The sequence below is a fragment of the Vanacampus margaritifer genome, chromosome 2 (genome assembly GCF_051991255.1).
Source record: "Vanacampus margaritifer isolate UIUO_Vmar chromosome 2, RoL_Vmar_1.0, whole genome shotgun sequence".
In the NCBI taxonomy this organism is placed as follows: domain Eukaryota; kingdom Metazoa; phylum Chordata; class Actinopteri; order Syngnathiformes; family Syngnathidae; genus Vanacampus; species Vanacampus margaritifer.
In genome coordinates this window covers 34503562-34524996 of record NC_135433.1, presented here as the reverse complement: position 1 = coordinate 34524996, position 21435 = coordinate 34503562, and positions in this window count along the sequence as shown.

The following is a 21435-nucleotide window of genomic DNA, read 5'->3' as shown; positions in this document are numbered from 1 at the left end:
AATAAGACAGAGTGTACATGCCTCTGAGTTCCACGCTATTTGGCATGGGCTGCTTTTGCTAATTTTCCTACAGTAAATAGTCAATACAATTTACACAGAATATTTTTTTTTCCACCACAATCCTCGTTTATTAGCTTCTAGTTCTACTATATGGTAATCTGGATTTTGTTGAACAAAACCACGGTGATGGCAATACTCCCAATACATTATCTATTTTTCAAAACATATTGTATCTGGACCATCTAAAGTAGCATAACGTGTCATTCATCAGTAAATGACACTGAAAAGCAGTTAACAGCGCCTTGTGACCATTGGTTAGGGGTGGCTGAAATCATCCACTATTTTGTCACTCCCTATTTCGTCATTGAAACAGGCAAGTGAGCTTGACCGACATATGACAAATTTTCATAGAAACAATTGAGCCTTATTAATTGATGTAATGGGGGTGAAACAAGATCGAAATATCTATGTCTGTGAAGGACTAGAATAGATTGAAAATGTAAATGGCAAATAGTAAGTCATAAACATATAGAGAAAGGAGCAATAACAACTTAATCGATTGCGCTAATTGCAATATTTTGTCTCACCTTTAATTGGTGCCCCGCCAGTGTTTCACACCTGGCAAAAATTCAGATTAATGAATTTTGCCGTAATAGTGTTCTTCCCAAAAATGTGCAGAGTAATGAATGTCCTTCCAGTACAACCAGCAGTGAAGGATGTCTCACTCTCCTTCCAAAAAGCTTTAGCAAGGAAGTCTGGCTGCTTGTCACCACATGTCAAGAAATCACTTGCCAGGTGTCATATAAAGAAAAAAAAACGTACTCTTGGGGAAAAGAAAAATTAAAAAATCAGCCCCAGTGTGAAGTTGAATCTTTTTTTGCGTATGGGTTAGTGTTTTCTCTCCGGGCTCAGGCTTCCTCCCAAATTCCAAACCATGCATGTTAGGCTCACTCTGTAGTTGTCATAGGTATGAATGTGAAATGTTCTATGTTGCCTGTAATTAGCTAGCTGCTAGTTCAAGTTATGCCCCCGCCTGCCCTCCTTCATGTCAGTAAACCCATGTTCTCATGGTACTTGTACATGTACCTCCCCTCCACTGAGTTTCAAGCAAAACAATGATGTAGATTTTGTGAAATACTGTGCTGACTACCAAACCAACCAACAAATTGTTATCAAAACATTGCATTCACATTTTTTCTCTTTCAGTATCAATAAACAATATATGGAATTGTTTTGTGCAACAGCACACCAACAAAATACAAACTAGGCAAAGCAAAACATTTTACACTTTCAATGAATTGTCAATCAGAATGTGCACATCTGCATCACAAACAGTCCATGTGACTCGCCAAGGCTGTTCATTAAGTTTATTTTTTCCATCCATTCTTCTTCATGTCCCAGTTCAGCAGGTAAGGAGGTCGCTTAGCGAAGAGAGGTATGCTATTGAGACCTCATTAACATACCATCATGATGTTTGGACCGTTTCTGCTGTCCTTCCCTCAAACTAGACGTGCATCAAAGTGTGAATGTGACAACGCTATCTGAATAAATTACATTGCGTAACAACCATTTTATAAATGCGTTTCCATAGTTGTATGCTTTTGTTTTAATTATTTTACTGGATCAAAAATTGTAAGAGTGCACTGTATGACATTGCTGTTTAGGCTTGGGGAGTAACGGAAAACATATACCAGCATTTCGTAATCGGGATACCAAAAAATTTAACTGTAATCTGTTACAGTTACAGGACACCAGATGAGAGGTGATTGACTGGGGCAGTCTGGTGGGCAACCCGGATGCCATGCACATGGGGGTTTTATTATTATTGTTTTTATATACTATATATATTATAAAGGAAATTCACATGTTTTTTTAACCAACGTGACAAGAGACATTCAATGGTGAAAGTAACAAAAAAGAATACACTAAATCATGTACTGCTGTATATTTGTGATAATTTCACAGTTTTTTTTATTCATAAACTTTTAATTGATCCTCCCGAAAATAATCAAAACATTAACAGACCATAGTAATTATAATGAAAACGGAGAATTATGAGCATGTAAATAAATTAAAGGAAATGGAAAAATTAATGAACAGTTACAAACACACGCATCCATGCACGCACTGGTTTGTTTTACTATCTTTGCGGGGCCATCTCATTGACATAATGCATTTCCTAGCCCCTTCCTCTAACCCCAACCATCAAAAATGATTGCCTAACCCTATTCCTTACCCTAACCTCAACCATAACCCAATTTAATCCTAAACTCTAAAAAAAACCAAGTCTTGACCCTCAAAAAGAGGTTTAAACTTGTGGGGCTCAGCAAAATGGCCCCACATGGCCGGGTGGGCCCCAAAACTCTGTGAAATCCCAGAATGCTGGCCCCACTATGTAACAAAAACAAGACCACACACACACACATAATTATAATGACTTTAATCCCATTACAATTAATTGCAGATTATGTGACACTTTGATCTTCTCACAGTCAAATAAAAATAGCATGTCCATAAAATTATTTGAAACATTTGACTCTTATGGAGCTAAACAGAGCATATAATTAACAATTATTATCTTTATTTATTTTTTTATTCTTTTTTTCTGGAGAGCTCATTGTTCATTCGGTAATTTTACCGATTTGACATGTCATCATCATTGCTCTCTCTCTCTTTTTTTATTTTATATATATATATATATATATATATATATATATATATATATATATATATATATATATATATTTTTATTAATTTTAATTTTGTATGATGGTGAGTAAGTGTATGTGTGTGTGCGTGTGAGTGTGTATTCATTAGTTCACCTAAAACCTATTAAAAAATCCCATACTGTTCACCTAAACTGAACACTTCAGAACCCAGCCAGAGACGTGAGGCCGTCAGGAGACCCGAGGACAACAACAATTGTCAACAATTATTATCTTAATTAGCACCCACTGACCCCAAGAGGACCTTTGTATAAGAGCACATAAGGTGCTTTTTGCCACTTCTTGTCAACAGAGAGAGAATATACCAGCGAGTAATTGATACATTATTTGATCATTTACAAATATGTGACCTTATGTTCTATGCACTATACACTTTTCCATCATGGCATTTTGATCTTATTCATGCACAACATTAATATGTAATGTACCACAAAATGGAATGGGAAAGCCTGAGAAAATTTGGTACATTGTAAAATACGCTTCCATTATTTTCTGTAGGGACCAGCATTGAAAGAAACTACACTGTAATAAATATCACACAGTAAAGTGAGGATTATCTTTTAACTCATTCAAATCCAAAAACGTATAAATATGTTTTTAATGCTTTGTCCTTCACTCCCAAAAACATATTAATACATTTTTGTTTTTTATAATGTTTCTTTTTATGCTAGAGCATACAGAAGTCTTTGATACAGCCTCTGACCTGAAGAGGTCGCTTAAAAGAATGTTAATTATTACAAAAAGCGGCCAGTAGGTGGCAGCAGAGTATAAGAGATCAACCAGAGCATTGTTAAAAAAACACAGAAACTAACCCTGAACAGCAAGTTGACATACACGGAGAGAGGAAACTGCGTTTTCGGCTGCAGGACAGCTGATTTGAGGTAGTTTTATCAACGCAGAATAGTTTAACCTGGAGCTACCGCTATACTACAAAGACCACATCAAAGGAGCCCCGATTTGTCGAGTCAACATGGCAACGGGGTAACAGAGCACGGCACCGCCCTCTGCTTCCGCGTTTTTTTTGTTAGTTTTTTTACCCCTCTCAACTGAAAATCTTAATGTGATCATATGGCAAATTTGAACATGTCTTTAGAAAGAAAGTGCAACACCGCAGCGGCTCCCCAAAGAGGAAGGCGGCGTGAGAGAACGTTGCTGCTCGGGTGTCGGGTCAATGCGTACATTTAAACGTAGTCCTTTGCAATCACAATAATATTACAGGGGAAACCTGTTGAATGGTAGCTCATTCATTTATTTCATTTAGGTGCAACCCTGCGGGGGAGAAGCGCACTCGACTTAAGATGAAATATGAAAACATTATTCAAACGGTTATAAAGAAAAAAATGGAGCACAACACACAATATATGCTGTGATGTGAGCGCATGACTACGGCTGGTAATGAAGCAAATGTAAGGATGCAAGTTGTGTTTGTAGATGATGGACTGTGATGTGAAATCTGTGATAACTATCCGGAAATGTCAGCATATCTATGCGCGGTCTGATAACAAACTCACAACAAATATTTAATTCCCTGCGCAATATTGTGGCACCTTCATCAATAGGGTCAATGTGAAAAGGACATGCCATGTCCGTGACAAAAGTGGACTTTACGCTATAGACTATAGGTGCATTTATGCAAAAAGTCGCCACAGCTGAATGAATGAGGAAATGAAGTGTTGTGTGTGGCTGAAAGGAGGCGGGTACAGGGAAAAACTCGAGGTTCATTCTGAAAAACCTGTTACCGACCAGGTTTGGTTCATGGACACTGTTCCTACGGTAACTGACCGAATGCTGAAATGACCTCTTTTTATGAAACAGGCTAGAGTTACCTCTTTTCCTCTGGTTTCAGTTACCTCCCTTTCTGAAACGGAAGACACAGAGTTTCCCACATTTCCGGGTTTCTTGCCCCATGGTTCTCACTAAACCTGCTTTGTGAAATAGACCCAAGCTCTTTTTCTCAGCGTTTTAAACTGATTTGCGAATAGTGATGAAACTTAGCTATATTTGAATGCTAATGGCTGCAAAACAGAAACAGATAGAAATATACATTTTTCCCGATGAAAGAAGAGACTCACACCTTTCTTTTGGTAGGTTCCATGCTTTTTATAGCAGTAGAACACAATATTCTGCGGGCCTTTCGAAATCAGTCAAAATCCAGTAAAACAGCTGGGAGCGACAAAATCATGGCATATCCAATCTTTTTCGCTTATCCTGCCGCAGATATTGCAAATACCTTTATACAATTCAAATGGGAGTAGTGTACAGTAGTATCCATATATGAACCAAACCTGATTCAAGTCTGAGGATACAACTTAATGTATTTCTCTGCTTACACTGCCATAACAAATATCCACATTCGACACACTGGTGGCCACTAAATCCGAAAATCCTCGAAGCGAAGATCCATGTCTCTTTGTAAGGTGAAGGTCAGACAGGTTTTGTGCTTCTGGACTGATTTACTTTAAACTGCAAATCCAAGTGCCTGTGTCCAGATCTATTTTCATGTGACACGTGATATGACTGTTTTAGCATTTGTGGAAAACAAGTAGCAACACACATGCACAGACAACACTGGGTAGAGGCAGCACAAAAACAAACAATAATAAATGAATAATGCAAATATTAAATGATCCATACCGTTTAGTTGGCTTGAGCTGACTCTTCCCCCATTGATTAAAGAAGGTAACCTCCAGATTACAACAATAATTTATCTTATTTAATGATGGACTAACTGCTGATTTACCCGTTTTCGACCAAATTTAATGTTCTATGCCGGCAGACGTTGGTTTATGTATGACTCCAATATGTCCATCAACGTTTACATTGATGGGGTATATTTTTATTATATATTCATCCACATATGCTACAGAAGCAAGGGTCCAATAAGTAAAACATTTAACGGAAATTGAAAGTGGCCCAATTGAGATCTGAGGATATCTGGTCCCATAAATATTTTCTCTTTACGATTTCGATTATGCATATATCCAAATTGTGCCACTTGCAAGTAAACAATCTCAATGAATTCAATGGTACCTGAATGTACAGTGTAAATCGAACCTAAGGTGTGGAAAATATCCATCAGATAAAGACAGAGAAAGTAGTATGAAAAAGAAGTCTCCTGCCTTTGCAATTTAGTCACGCTGACATCCTGGCTGGTGATTAATGGAGTGCGGATAGCCTACTGTTTTCCTTCGAAATGTCTCCTATCTCAACCCGGAAAGTGCCCTTCCTGTTACTCCCACAGAATCTGTGCTTTTCTCATTTAAACATAGCTTGCTGGGCAGCAATTATTTTGAGATTTAAAGCGGATCCTCGAATGCATTTGTGGCAGTGAAAATGAAAAGCATTAGGACAGAGACAGGGGAGGGCAATAATAGATGGAGTACAGGTTTGGAGAACGTAAGCGAGACAGCTGATGAAGTGTTATGCCACAAGGGTGAGACCACGAGGCATGGAGGGGAGCCTTCCAAGATTGCTATCTCATGGAAACATTCCTGTCTTCACCAATTGTCACGGTGAGCTGGTGGGGAAGGAGCCAATGCAGGGAGTCAGGAGAACCACGGCATGGAAGCATGGATTACTGAACACAATTTATTTAACAAAAATCACTAACAGGGGTACTGGGTAAAACTCAAAATAAACAAAACCAACAAAGTTTTGAAAAGACCAAAAATCAAAGTAACAACAAAATACAACAACAATGATCCAACAAAGACTGAACGAAACCAAAAAACTAAGACACAAGTGGCTGGGGGAGAGTTTGGATGACACAAGGGAACAGGTTGACGAGCACAGGTGAAAACAAAACCAAACAAGCAAGACAGGACACAAAGCCAAAACAACAAACTGAAGCATGATACACAAATCATAACTAATCATTGTTTTTAACTCAGGATACATTACATTTTGTTACAAATCACATTTTATAAGAAATTTTTTTTCTTTCTTTTTCTGGAGAGCTCTGTATTGTTCATTCGGTAATTTTACCGATTTGACATGTCAAAGTCGTGAGGTTGTCAGGAGACCCGAGGAAGGATCAAAGAAAAGAAAGAAAAGAGAAATCCAGCACCGACCAGACATTACCTACTACCCACCGGGTTACCAACTAGAGTCTTTCACCAACCCCAGAAACATCTAAATTCCAACAAATTAGGGAGACCTCAACAGACCAAAGGAGAGACTGAGGAAAGGAAGGAAGGACAGATGAAGCAGAGTGAGATCCACTGACATCAGCCTCCACCGATTCAACACCAGAGGAAGAAGCAGATTGTGTTTGAGTTTCGATAGATGCTGGTGTGGTGGATCTGGCATGCATGAAAATATCCACCAAAGAGGGGAGCCGTCGACCCCTGCCAGGCCAGAGCAAGCGCAACACCTCAGGGCCCCCCAGGCCACGGCAGCGCCAAGGGGCCACCGGCCGGAGAGCAAACCCAGGAGCCAGGAGCGCCCCCCACCCCAACACGGCCCACTTCAGAGCTTGAAACCGCTAACTTTTGAAACCGGGCTCCAAAGTGTAAAGATTTCAATACGCGCCCCGTACGCGTCCGTCTGGACACCATATGCAAGATACTCCTCCAGCGATGACGTCATGGTCGCAGCTCGATGATGATGCATTGTCGCAGATTGATGCGCCAATTCTCACGTGACTGCACGTGAACCGTCAGTCTGTCAACAACAATGGCGGATAGCCGTGTCGTTGTCGTTTTGCACAGCCTTCTTAGCTTGCTTGTGCTTTTGCAGCAAAATATTTTGCTTTATATTCCCACGTTCAACAAGCGGTGTTGTACTTCAATCACCCGCCATTGCCACTTCTACTGTGTACGTCTTTTCCATGTTGTTTTGATACATGCAAAGCCATGATTGTTCTGAAGATTGCAATAAAGTTAGGGGAAAAAAGTATTCATCTTCGTCGCGGATTCTTCTTCTACGCTTTCCGTTAACTACCTGTGGCTGCGCTACAGGGCCACTCCAGACTTGGCATATACATTACAGCCGTTAAACGTCACTGTCTTGGTTCACACGGCAGGAGAATTGGCCCGATTTTAGCCCCGAATTTCCCCTCCTGACAATCGCAAGGACACGCCAACACGCAAACAATAATCTTAACAGATAATCCTGCCGTGTGTGTTGACACCACACATGGGCGCATCCCGATATCGACGCTCGGAAGGACCCCCGACTTGAAATCGGGGATGTTCAACATGTTGGATTGTTTTGGCCTGACTTTGCTCCGTGTGCGGTGTGCCCCGAGGACAAACCCCCGCGCAGCCGGTTGACAGTGACGTTCAGCCAATCTGAAAGCAAGCCGGCGAGGAAGCCGGCGGGGAATCCAAAATCAAAACATGACGCAGCAGAAAGTCTGTGCTTGCGCATTTACACTCCTTTTTTTTTATTTAATTAAAATTTTGATACACACACATACACATACATACTACACAAATAAACGTGGTCTCCGGGTGGGACGTGAACCCGCGCTGCCAGAACCAAGGGCAAGCGATGCCTCGCCTCCCAGAGGCCATTTACACTCCTTTAAACAACGCCTTTTCTTTTTATGCCGCGTTTTCGGCTGAAAACCAAGAAGTTTCGCGGCTGGTCCTGCATGTTTGTTGACTTGGAAGTCACGTTTAATCTCGAGAGGTTTTGCGAGACTTCCCGTCACATTCATGAATGAACTTGGCTCGTGTGTGGTGTGTTGATTGTGCTGTGTGGCTCTACGCCACACACGGTATGTTCAAAAGTGTTGCTCCCGTGATTTTTTTCGATTTGGAAGTCAGCCGACAATTTTAAAATCTTGTCGTGCGAACCAGGCTTTAAATGTCCTCAGCGTCTTATTTTGGACACACGCAAGTCTTGAAATGCTTCTGTGTGTACGAGTTTTATTTGAGGAACAAAGCCGGCTTTGCTTCCGTCTGGACGGGGCCTTAGTTTAACCACTGTCCACTCACCACAAAATAGGCGCTGGGGTAGTTTTGTTAAAAAAATAAAATAAAATAATAATTCTCCTTAATAAAATGCCGAGGTATTAGATCGGCCGATCTCAAAATGAGGTGACTCGGACTCGGGTCCAAAAAAGTGTGATTGGGGCATCCCGAACCGCTATCATTATCCTTTTATTGATCATCTATGCTAAATGAGAGAGAGAGAGAGAAGGAGAGAGAAGGAATGAGAGAGAGGGAGAGATGAGATAGAAAGAGAGATGAGAGAGCGAGATAAGATGCACGTATGGGGTGGTGCTGCTCGGCGGAGAAAGTCGCACTACTGTACCATAATATATGATGTGGCACACATTTAAAAATATGAGCTTGAAATCCCAATACGGCATCATATGACATTTATGGACATCAGTCAGCGGTTCTTGTCTATCAATATTTAGAAGTCATATGTTCATAAGGCGCACCTTTATCTAAGATCAAATATTTTAACATTTGGTGACTATATAGTATGCAAATAGGCAACGACCCACCCTTATGTGCTCACAATTGTTGCAAAGGGCTTGTAGCCAAACTTAGGTTACTGTGGCTAGCTTATGCCGCAAGCACGACTGTCTGAAATTGTAATTACTTTTACTTTCTCAGTCCTAAGAAAAACAACTATGATGTGAATAATAAGGAATTATACGGCAAGTAATATTACTTGAATTTGTAACATTAGACATTAAATATCATGTTGGAATATAATGTAATGTTTTCACAACCTGTTGCTGGATGAGGCAGACTATAATATAAAATAATAATGATACGCAAAGATGCTCCACAGTGGTTGCATTATTCGTGCGCTCACACATTCACACTGTGGTGGCATTAGGCTACCTAAGTAGCCACAGCTGCCCTGGGGCAGGCAGGCTGACGGAAGCGAGGCTGCCAGTGTGCGCCTACAACCCCTCCAATCACCATCAAACATTCGCACCTTCCTTACACCAGTGTGAGTAGCACTGGAGGCAATTTGTGTGAAGTGCCTTGCCCAAGGACACAACGACACATGACTTGGGGAGAGCGGGGATCAAACAGCCGACCTTCTGGTTACTGAACGACCGTCTCTACACCCTGAGCCACAGCCCCCGTGTTGACACTGCCACCATTTTATGTGAATACACACTTAAGTTAATTGTGATGTTATTATTATTACCTTTGCAGCAGTATAGAATATGAAAAAAGCAACTGTAATGACATTTGAAGAGATGAGTCACAATGCCATCTCAAATGATGTCCTTCAGTTAGTCTGTTGATTGACAGGTGATCAGTGCAAGTCAGCTGGGATAGGCTCCGACCTCGTGAAGTGGATGGCAGACAAATGTTATATAAGAGAACTGGGAGGTTGGGGTGTGAACTTCAAATTCATCCTTCCTCTGCACTCTCCTGGAATGGATGCTTTTGTGTATCGTGGGGTTTGCATGCATGTTTCAGTGATGGTCCACATAGGACATTGCACTACTATACTGCCTAATGAGACAGAAACACCATCCTCAAAGTGACCTGCTGTTTTTAAGATATGCAAGCCCAGTGAGGGGCTAAGCAGAATTGTTCTCACTTGCTGCTTGGAGATGTGAAAGGCATTTGGCATTGAGGGCAGCGACCACCATCTGGTGTACAGGCCGATTCCTCTGGAGGTGTGGCCGCATCATAGGCTAAGCAATCAAGGAAAGACAGTGCAACCTGATCTATTTAGCATATATTATGCTGTTGACTTATAGTATACTATCAGCAAACAAATGAGGATAAAGATTTTGCAAGGAATCTTCTATGTTTGTTTAAAATGAGTTCCACTCAGCTTCAAGTTACAAAGAGGTGGTGATGGTTGTTTGTAGTGGTTTGTGGTGTCAAAATGAAAATAAATATTCAAATTTTTATGAATTCAAAGCAGTTTTTTGGCATTTGTTAGCCTTTCATGTAATGTGCTGTTCATTGATTGCATGGCTTGGACTGTGGATCATAAACGGCCATTGTAATAATTTCATTTGGTTCATTCAAAATACAACAAAAACTCGGGCTATGAGCTCTCGCAGCTTTAGACAGTTATTGGGCTGTTGTGTTTGATAACCTCCGACACATAAAAGTGCACAGCAGCCAAATCAAATGCCACACAGCACAGCAAAATGCTAAAACTGGCCACCAGTTTAGTAAGCCAAAACTGAAAAGCCAGTGTTTTCATCCACAGCTACAAAAACAGTTTGACACTGTAGCACAGTGAATCAATGTTTGTTCTCAAAATGGTCACATCCAAGCAGTTTTATGTAATCTTATTTGTGAAGCGACAATCCATTTACAGGAGAACCAACAAGGCAATGTATACATGCAATAATGCCACTTTTTTTTTCCAGGACAACGACCAAGAACTGAACACAACCATGAAGCTTAGGAGGAGGTTTAATTACCAAAACGAGACAGTTGGGAAAGAAAGAAGCAAGGAAGGGGATGGAGCTGACAGGCTAACACAGACTGACAATAACGGTTGAACTGAATAAGACAAACAATCACCAGAAGACACACCATGGCACACTTTGTATATATGAACGCAATACAAGCATGAATCCAAGCAAAGAGGAGTACTTATCAAAGATGTTTGACTACTAATCCACATTAAAATAAATTACAATTGCAGGCGCAGCGTTAATCTCTCAAAAAGCATTCCTAAAGAAATTAATAAAATGAGGAAGACTAAAAAAAAAGCATTGATTTAAATTTTAACATTTTATCATAATCATGAATAATAATATCAAAATATTAAAAAAGTTAACCACATTCAAGAGTGTTTTTCCCCACCACGCGGCTGGAGGTGGGGTGGGCGCGGGTGCCCTTGCCGCTCCGCTTCCGGCCCGTCTTTGGCACCGATGCCTGGGTTGGGGTTTCGGGGGCGGGGGGTCAGCTTGGTGGTGGTGGGGGGGGGGGGGTGTTGTGGTGAGTGGTGGGTGTGGGTTGGGGGGGAGCGGGGTCTGTGGACCGCTGGGGTGCCTGGTGGGCCTGCCGTGCCCTGTCCTGCTGCGTTGGGCATGGGGCGCGGGTCGTGTTGGGGTGGGGGGCGCTCCGGCCTCCTGGGTTTGCTCTCTGTCCGGTGACCCCTACGTGGCCCCTGCCCTGGCCGGGGTCGATGCCTCCCCTCTTTGGTGAAGGTTTTCATGCATGCCAGATCCACCACACCAGCATCTACCAAAATTTAAATACAATCTGCTTCTTCCTCTGGTCGTTGAATCGGTGGAGGCTGATGTCTGTGGATCTCACTCTGCTTCATCTATCCTTCCTTCCTTTCCTCAGTCTTTCCTTTGTTCTCTTGAGGTCTCCCTAATTTGTTGGAATTTAGATGTTTCTGGGGTTGGTGAAAGATTCTGGTTGGTTACCCGGTGGGTAGTAAGTGATGTCTGGTCTGTGCTGGATTTCACTTTTCTTTCTTTTCTTTGATCCTTCCTCGGGCCTCCTGACAACTTCACGACTCTAGCGGGATTTTGAAGTATTTGGTTTAGGTGAACAGGTTGAGGCGTTGGCCGCATATGTACACTCTGACAGTTAAAAAAATAAATCTATAAGAGGCTTGGTAAAGCACATCTGGTGTAGATAAAACGCTGTGCACTGGATTTACCTTTATGATCAAATTAGATTTTTTTTAAATACATTTTTGGACTATGATTTGTTTTTTTTGCCAAAAGTACAATTGGAAACCCATTTGAATTGATTCTGGATTCTGTGGTGAAATGATAAATGAATATGTGAACAGGGATTTGGGGGTACAAGTTAAAGCACTACTAACAACTGCCAATGCCTCCAGCATACTGTGATGTATTCGAATCCAATATCAATCCAGATTGAATCTGCAAAACTGTTCGTGTATATTTTTCAGGTTGTTCTTTAGAAAAGAAAATGGGAACCAAATGAAGAGTTACTGTTTTGATGCTTGCTAAACGGAGGTCAATGGAGATTTGATAATGTCGCACTCAATTTGCAGCTGCGACTCAAGGCGTATTTTGTCTGCTAACTGGGAAAAAGACTCTAATTTTGTCATAGGGTGAGAAAAGATTTGATCTCTTTAAATTCTTGTTCTTTTTTATTCAGGACATTTAGTTCTTTCTATGAATAACATGATTAACACAAATGAAATGATGGCACAAGGTCAAAGTGCTTCCAGTCCGCGGCCCTCTTAGCGAGCGAGCGAGAGAAAGATCTAATTGCAGAGTCCACAGATATACTCCACTGGACAATTGGACTGAAAGTGTCCATTCGACCTCCTTCCCCAAAATCGATTGGTCAGATTTATAGTGTGCCACAAGCTTATCAAACTTGTCTCCAGTGCTCTGATGATAGAAGTCTGTTGAAGTGGAGGTGTGCACTAGTGTTATTTCAGTTAGCTCATGATAGCCATCTTCTTCTTAATCTGCTGTCTTGTCCTTAATGGCTTTTTGTCCATTATTATCCTTTGGCAGGATTTGCCCATCATTAGATAGGGCAGCGCAACATTTAGACACAATCAATTATTCAAAATCTTAACAAGGTCATTTTCCACTTTAAAATCTTTTGCACCATAACAAATGAAGAGAGGGGGACTTTTTGCTTCTTTTCTGGGCTGATGTAATTGCTCACTTCATTACTTCCTGTGGGTCCCACATTGCATCCAAAGTTAATATTTTATTAGTAGCCTATAAAGCTTGTATGGCACAGCTTTATCATTTGCCATAGACTATAATGAATGTTATCCTTTATTTTAAGGTCAATGGTGGCATTTTTGTTTTTAAAACATAGATTTTATTTTTAAAACCCCTCACACAAAAGTTTATGAATGAATACTAATGTTGCAGTCTAGACCAAACAAACTGAAGGATTGAGCTCACACTGAAATAATGAACAATGAACATGATTGACTGGTGACTAGTCCAGGGTGGCAGCACGGTGGCTGACTGGTTAGCACGTCCGCCTCCCAGTGCAGAGGACGTGAGATCGAGTCCGGGCTTCGGCCTTCCTGGGTGGAGTTTGCATGTTCTCCCCGTGCTTGCGTGGGTTTTCACCGGGTACTCCGGTTTCCTCCCACATTCCAAAAACATGCATGGCAGGTTAATTGAACACTCCAAATTGTCCCTAGGTGTGAATGTGAGTGTGGTTGTTTGTCTCTGTGTGCCCTGCGATTGGCTGGCAACCAGTTCAGGGTGTACCCTGCCTACTGCCCGAAGCCAGCTGGGATAGGCTCCAGCACCCCCGCGACCCTTGTGAGGAAAAAGCGGCCAAGAAAATGGATGGATGGATAGTCCAGGGTGTAGTCTGTTTTTGGCCAACATCAGCTGAGATAGACTCCAGCTTCCTATAAGCCTGAAGAAGGTAAGTGGTATAGAAAATGGATGGATGGTTTATTGGCGAGCAGTGTTGGTGGTAACACGTTCGTAATATAACGAGTTACTACAATAAATTTTGTTACTGACTCCCTTAACGCATTACCGTTTTGTGACCACCAAAAAATATAATCACTGATAAAGTGAAAAAAGCCATTACTTACAACAGGAGGAGCAAAGTAAAGCAATCATCGTATTCCATTAACCCGATAGTTAGCTTCTTCTTATTAATATTATTTCCGTCAGACTAGGCACGGCATGTGCATTGCTGCCCCCCACCAGTCAGACAATATCATCACCTAAAAATCACTATATCCTAGCAAATAGCCCAGTGTCACTCCCAAACATTTAACAACACCCTCCTTCTCTCCCCCAGTATAGTCCCAGGACCCAACAACAACCGCAGCGACACCTCCCCAGACCAAGCTCCCGTAGTGCACTAAACATCACCTCCCTCTCCCCCGCATACAAAGGACAGTGCAACAAAACATGCTCAACAGACTCGACAACACCAGAGACCACACAACACCCATCCCGATTCCTCCCCACCAAATGCAGACCACTCGCCAGCCCACAGTGACCCAACCTAAACCGTGATAATCTAACCTCCTTCCGCCTTGTATAATTAGTAACAAAAGTGTGCCCCACCAACGGATTAATATGGAACAAATGCCGCCCTCTCCCCTCAGTGTTCCACAACAGTTGCCAATCTTGAAGAATCACCTTCCTAACTTTTGCCCGACATTCCATCTTCCCCAAAGACACTCCAACCTGCACTCCCAAACGCTTCAAACTGTTTTTAGCAATTAAATCCGCAACTTTATTACCCAAGACACCCACATGGGCTGGCACCCACAACAGCCCCACCGCAAACCCAATCAACCCCATTCTATAAAGCATCATCCAGACCTCATACAAAATATCTGGACGAGCCACACTACCCCCACCCAACGCCATCAGCGATGACAGTAAATCAGTACAAATCAATGAGTTCCAAACACCCGCTTCCTCCACCAACCACAGGGTCCAAGGGTCCAGGGTTCAATTTAAACATATCATTAAAAGCCAACTTTTTGCGATGCAGAAACAAAAGGTTCTCCCCTGCCTCCACCAGCAATGCAGGAATCTGAGTTTAACCGCACCCACACAGATCCTAAGCACCCTAGCCTGAACCACATCCAATTTCGCCAGAGTAGTCTTGGTTGCAAAGCCATAGACCACACACCCATAGTCGAACACAGATTGAACCATTGCCCTATACACCATTAACATAACATCCCTCGCTGCCTCCCAAGTTGAACCAGCAAGACACCTCATAACATTGACAACTTTTTTACACTTAACCATAATATTCAGGACATGCTCACCATATGTGAGTTTTTCATCCATCCACACGCCCAAAAACCTAAACGCACGCACCCTTTCAAGAGGTTCACCATAAAGCATCAGCCCAAAACTACCTCTCTTCCTGCCAAAAACAACAAATTTAGACTTATTTATAGACAACCTAAAACCCCACTTGTCCGACCAAGCCTGTACCTTATCCAAGGCCAACTGCATATGGCCAAAAATATATGCCATGTTTCCACCCCTTTTCCAAAGAGCTCCATCATCGGCAATCAGAGATTGCCCAGTCCCCACTCCTAAATCCCGAAAAATATCATTAATCATGATATTAAACAATGCAGGGCTAATGACACTACCTTAAGGGACACCATGATCAACACTATAAAAAACAGAGTATGAATGTCCCACCCTCACCTGAATACTACGCAAATTTAAAAACTGACTAATCCAATTTAACATTCTACCACAAATTCCTGCATCATACAGTTTTATCAACAGACCCTCCTTCCACAGCATATCATATACCTTCTCAATATCTAAGAAGACATCCAGCACAGCTTGTCTACTAATCAAGGCTTTCTTAATATCACAATCCAAAACCAACAGCGAGTCCATTGAGGCCCCTGCCCTCCCTTACCTAAACCCATTCTGCGCACGCGTAAAACAGCCCGCCCGCTACAACCTGTACACCAACCTGTCCGTCACCATTCTCTCCATAATCTTACACATCACAGAAGTCAAAGCAATAGCCCGGTAGGACAAAGGATCACCAGGATCTTTCCCAGGCTTTAACATGGGAACAAAAACAGCATGCTTCCAATCATCAGGAAGAACACCCTCCTCCCACACCACATTAATCAAGCACAGGAACTTGATCATCCAAGTACTGAAAAAGCTCATAGCCCAGACTATCCTTGCCAGGCGCCGTACGGTGTCCCATCTTAATAGCCTTGCTAAGCTCCTCCATAGAGAAAAACAAACTAATTGCATCCCCATTGTCACTGCTATACTCAAGCTTATACCCCTCCTGCTCCATCATTTCCACCCCCTCACCATCAATATTATTTCTACTATGGACCCCTTGAAAACACCCGAGCCAAAAGCTCAGCCTTCGCCTCATTGTCAACCGCTTCCGTAGTCCCCGGTCTCAAAACCGGAATTGACAAACCACCCATCCGACGAATCATATTCCACATTTGCCTCACAGGAGTCTGAACCCCCAAAGTTCCACATAATTCCCTCCTAATCTCCCTTTTAGCAGTCTTAATGAACCACCTAGTCTCAGCTCTGCTCTTTTTATACTCAACAACTCGATCAATAGTAGGGAACTTCCTCAGCAATTTATAAGGCCTGTTGCGAGCTCAAACAGCAACATCATACGCCTTATTCCACCAAGGCACTATCCACAGGCAGCCTTCCTCCCCTCACTGCTCTTCTAGGAATCACACTTTCAGCAGCCTTCTCAACAACCCGACAGAAGGATCCACAAAACTCAGCCACACTGCCCCCACTATCAACCTCCCCAACGAAATCCAACAATCTAGATTCAAACCTTGCCCAGTCAGCTCTTCGACAACAAACCCGCCCAGGTGAAACCTCCCGCCCCACAAACAGAGCTCTTCCAAACCTACTAAAAACAGGAACGTGATCACTACCCATAACACAACTCTCTAAAACGTTCCACTCCCCGCTCCTGGCTAGCACCGCTGACGCAAAAGTCAGGTCTAAACAAGATTCTCGTCTACTACCTAAATCAAACCTAGAAGGCCTCCCATCATTCAACACCACCAAACCACAATCGTCAAGGAACTCTTGCACCACTTCACCATTCCTGTTCATCCGAACACTACCACACAAAGGATTGTGCGCATTAAAATCCCCCAACCAAATAACGGAGGGTCGCACTTGGTCCATAATTTCACCCAGTTTACCAGCATCTAATATAAGGCACAGATTATAGAAATTCACAATACAAAACTTGCCAGCCACACTCCATACTTCAACCACCACACATTCCAATCCTAAATCGACACTAACACTACGACACTGAACACCATCCAATATAAAAGTGGCACAACCCTCACCAGGTGAACACCTATCCTTCCGTAAACACACATATCCCAGAATCACAAAATCCAAAGACTGCTTCAACCATGTCTCCTGTACACAAATTTGGGCTTTGCAGCACAGCACAGTCCCTTACAATGCACTTCAACTGTTGTCCATTAGCAACCAAACTCCGAGCGTTCCATCGGAGGACAGAAAACATTCACCTCTATTGCACCGCGCCCCCTATCCTTAGAAAAAAAAACTGCGTACAAATACGCTGTCTCAACGCCCACTATCCCAAAACCTTCTCTGCAGCACTAACCACACGTCCTGACCACATCAGAGTTATTCTTGGCCTGCTTCAACCCACACATAACATCAACAATAAAAGCCAAAAGCTCAACCTAATACATCGCAATCCCGATAGTTGGCGAGTTCAGTATCGTGCCTCTGACTAAAAAGTCAGCTTGCTAATGCATGACCCTCAACAGAAGAAGCGGTAGAAATAGGATGGATGGAGTATAAAGGTATTATATGTGGTAAGAATGTTGATGATCTTTACATGTCACTTTATTGTACTTTTTAAAAATTCAATGTTTTGAGGCATTATCTGAAAATGAGACGGATGTTGAAAAATAAATAAATAAACACACGTCACCTCTTCCTTAGTTTGTTCAATCACCAGAAGTTTTATTAGCAAATAGTGATGTAACCCAATTATGTCCGTTCTCCAGAGAGACAGCTGCTTCCAGTCTCAAACTCTTGTGTTTGTTTACATTTTCACATTCAGCGATTAAAATACAACTTGTCCTCATTATTTTTTAAAATGTGCCTCTGAAAAAATATCTGGCAGTGAAGCTTAGCTGAACTGACAGCTAAATACAGTATCTCCAGGAAGGGAATTAGGCATTATCAATAGTAGCAGTAACCTCAAGTGGCTCTAGTTACATCTCAAAAATAGTAGGAAAATAAAAATGGTACCCCGTGTGTGGGAAGTACAATATGTGGTGAAAAATGACAAGCTTCAGATTGCCACAATAGGACGGTAGACTAGCACAGAAGCCGAAGCAGTTCCTTCCAAGGACTTTTTCGTTGGGAGGCAGATGGTCGATGCACCTTGCATTTTTGGTTACTGATCTTATACCTGCCTTGCTACAACATGTGCCCAGTACAGCGTGGCCATTTCAGCTTATATTAACTTGAATGCACATCTAAATTGCTATTTAGAGCACGGTTACTTGCAGAAGCTCCTCTCTGGCATAAATTCGACTTTAAAATGTTTTCCTGTTTATGACATCAACAAGAATGACTATAACAATAATACTGTATAATGTTCAGTTAGACCCAATACTATACATAAACTGTATAGAACTAAGATTTATATAAAGTGGACATATACTGGAAAATTGACTTTTTGATGTTTTTGAACAAATAATTGGGTCTTTGAAATGCATATCCTTGGATTAGGTCTGAATTAAACAACTAACTCCATACCCTGCTGTGTCTATCCCTATACTCTCTGTTGTTACTAGGGATGGGTGAGTACCAATACCAGGTTTTGGTATCGGGCTGATATCAAGCCTTATTCCAAGATATCAGTAGGCTACTTGCGGCGGCGTCCAATACCAGTATCAGCCTACTTCTTGTGGCTGATTTATAGAAAAATGCTGTTAATTTCCTGCAATTTTAAGAACAATTTATTATGATATGTATGTCTTTCTTTTTGGTATCGGTGACTACTCAAGAGCTGAGTACTTGCACTTTTGTCGGTGTGAAAAAAGTTTTATCGAATATCCTTAGTTGTTACATTGCCACTTTCATGTGCTAATCCATTTCTGGGTCCAAATCCTGCTTCTAATGTCACACAATGTCAGTTAATTTGAACTATTTGATGTGAAACACGCACCTACCTGAGTAGTTCCCATTACATTTAATCCAGGGCACAACCTTTCCTCTTCGTCATCAATTCCTGTTCTTTTTGCTGAGTAAAGATCTTTTGATCTTATCCAGGACAAGAAGCCAGAAATTGAAACTGACAGGGAGAGGCCGTGGAACGTGACTGAGATCAATTTTAATGCAGATTCTAATCAGGGAACTGCTGATCACGGCCATTGATGAAAAAAAATTCCAAGATTTTGTACAATAAAGGTAATTCCTTGTCAAGGCCTTGTGGATATACAACTGGTTAAATCAGACCTCTTACCCAGACTTCTTGCTTATTTGCAATCCATTACACCAAGGCTGTTTACTATTTATACTTAAGATGCTTACCAATAATCAACATATCACAGCTCATCAAGGACGAGTACAATTTATATTTATATGACAATATTCAAAATAAGTTAAAGTGCTTAACAATAAAGCAGATAAAAGGCAAAAATACAAAGAAAATATCAAATATCAAGAGTTATGAAAAAAACAATGCCACTGACACACCTTCCCAAGAGGAAGGGGAGTTCTCTGAGGCCAGCTCTCCTAACCCTGAAGTCATCAATGAGGTTAAAAAACTCCCTGGTGGCTGGATCTTGACAGTGGGTGAGGTTAGCCTGGAGTTCCTTAATGCTCTAGAGGTTGTGAACTGTCCTGGTCGACACACCTCTGCAACATCTCATGGACATAAAGGGACAGTGCCTTTGGATTGGCAGAAGGGGGACCGCAGGGTATGTTCCAACAGGGGGAATCACTCTCCTCAGCCGACCCGATAAGGTCTATTCAGGGGTAGTCGAGGGGAGGGTCTGTCAGGAAACTGACCAGCTTGACACCCTGGGTAGGGTCCATGGGAGATCATCCAATCAATCTGCATGTGCTTTGTGCACTTGGAGAAGGCATTCTCCTACCTAATACCCTAATAAGAGCTGTTCACCCGCCTTATCAGAAGTAAATCAGATTCATTTGCAGTGAAGGATGGACTCCACCAAAGTGCACTTTGTCTGACTTTTGTTTTGTTGTCGTTTTTTTTAAACAGAATTTCTAGTTGCAGTCAAGGCAATGAGGGAGTCCACATTGATGACCTCAGAATTACATCAATGCTTTTTGCAGATTATGTGGTTCTGTTGCGTTTATCAAGCTGTGAACTCTCACCGGCGCAGTTCGTAGCCAAGCTATTGGGATGAGAATCACCACCTCCAAATCTTTGACCACGGTAATCAGTTGGGTGGCCTGTGACATCTTGCCCCAAGTAGATGACTTCAAGTATCTTGGGGTCTTGTTCACCAGTAGCCTAAAGGCCTAGATACACCAATCCAACGTCGGCCAAAATGTGACCAACGCCTACCCCGTCGGCCCACACGTCGGCACGTCGTGTAGAAAAATGACGTAATTACACACCGCACCGACACGACTATTGCGCACCTTTAGCACATGCGCGAGAATTAATTCCCCTTCGTAGCATCAGCGGCGGTAGTCATTATTCCTAAAGGCAACCGGCAAACTCTTTACGGGGGCTGGATATAAAACGCGAAAACGGCGCTGGAACAAGCTTCGTCCCCTTCTCGTTCCCGAACGTATGGATGTACTTTGTTGTGGCGTATCCTGCACCCTGTCGACTCCTTGTCATGTCTGGGAAGATCTGGCTTTGGTTGAGGGCCCTGAGTGGGTTCCCGCCCTTCCGCAGGTTGACCAATCTGGGTCCTCAGCCACTTGTGCCTGGCCCCAGGTGTGGCTAATTACCAAATTAGTGTGGGTGTATTTAGTTCCCGGGTGGTGATCAGCCCGTGTGGGATCATTGCCGCCTGTCACGGTCACCCCCGGAGTGCTGTCTGTCATTTAGATTTTTGTACCTTTTCAGTTCCATGTTTATTTTAATACTAACCAGCAGCCTGGTTAGTGTTTGTTTGTAAAATAAAGCACGCCAGTCTCGCCTGCACTCCTGCTGTGGTTCTCCTGCCTCCCTGCATTTTGGGTCCTCCACCTCACACGCCGACAGACACCACGCCGCTCCGTGACCACACCGTAACACTCCTGGCTGCTACCGAAAAGCTTTGGCCGTGCTGCCTTCCGCGTTTTGGACGC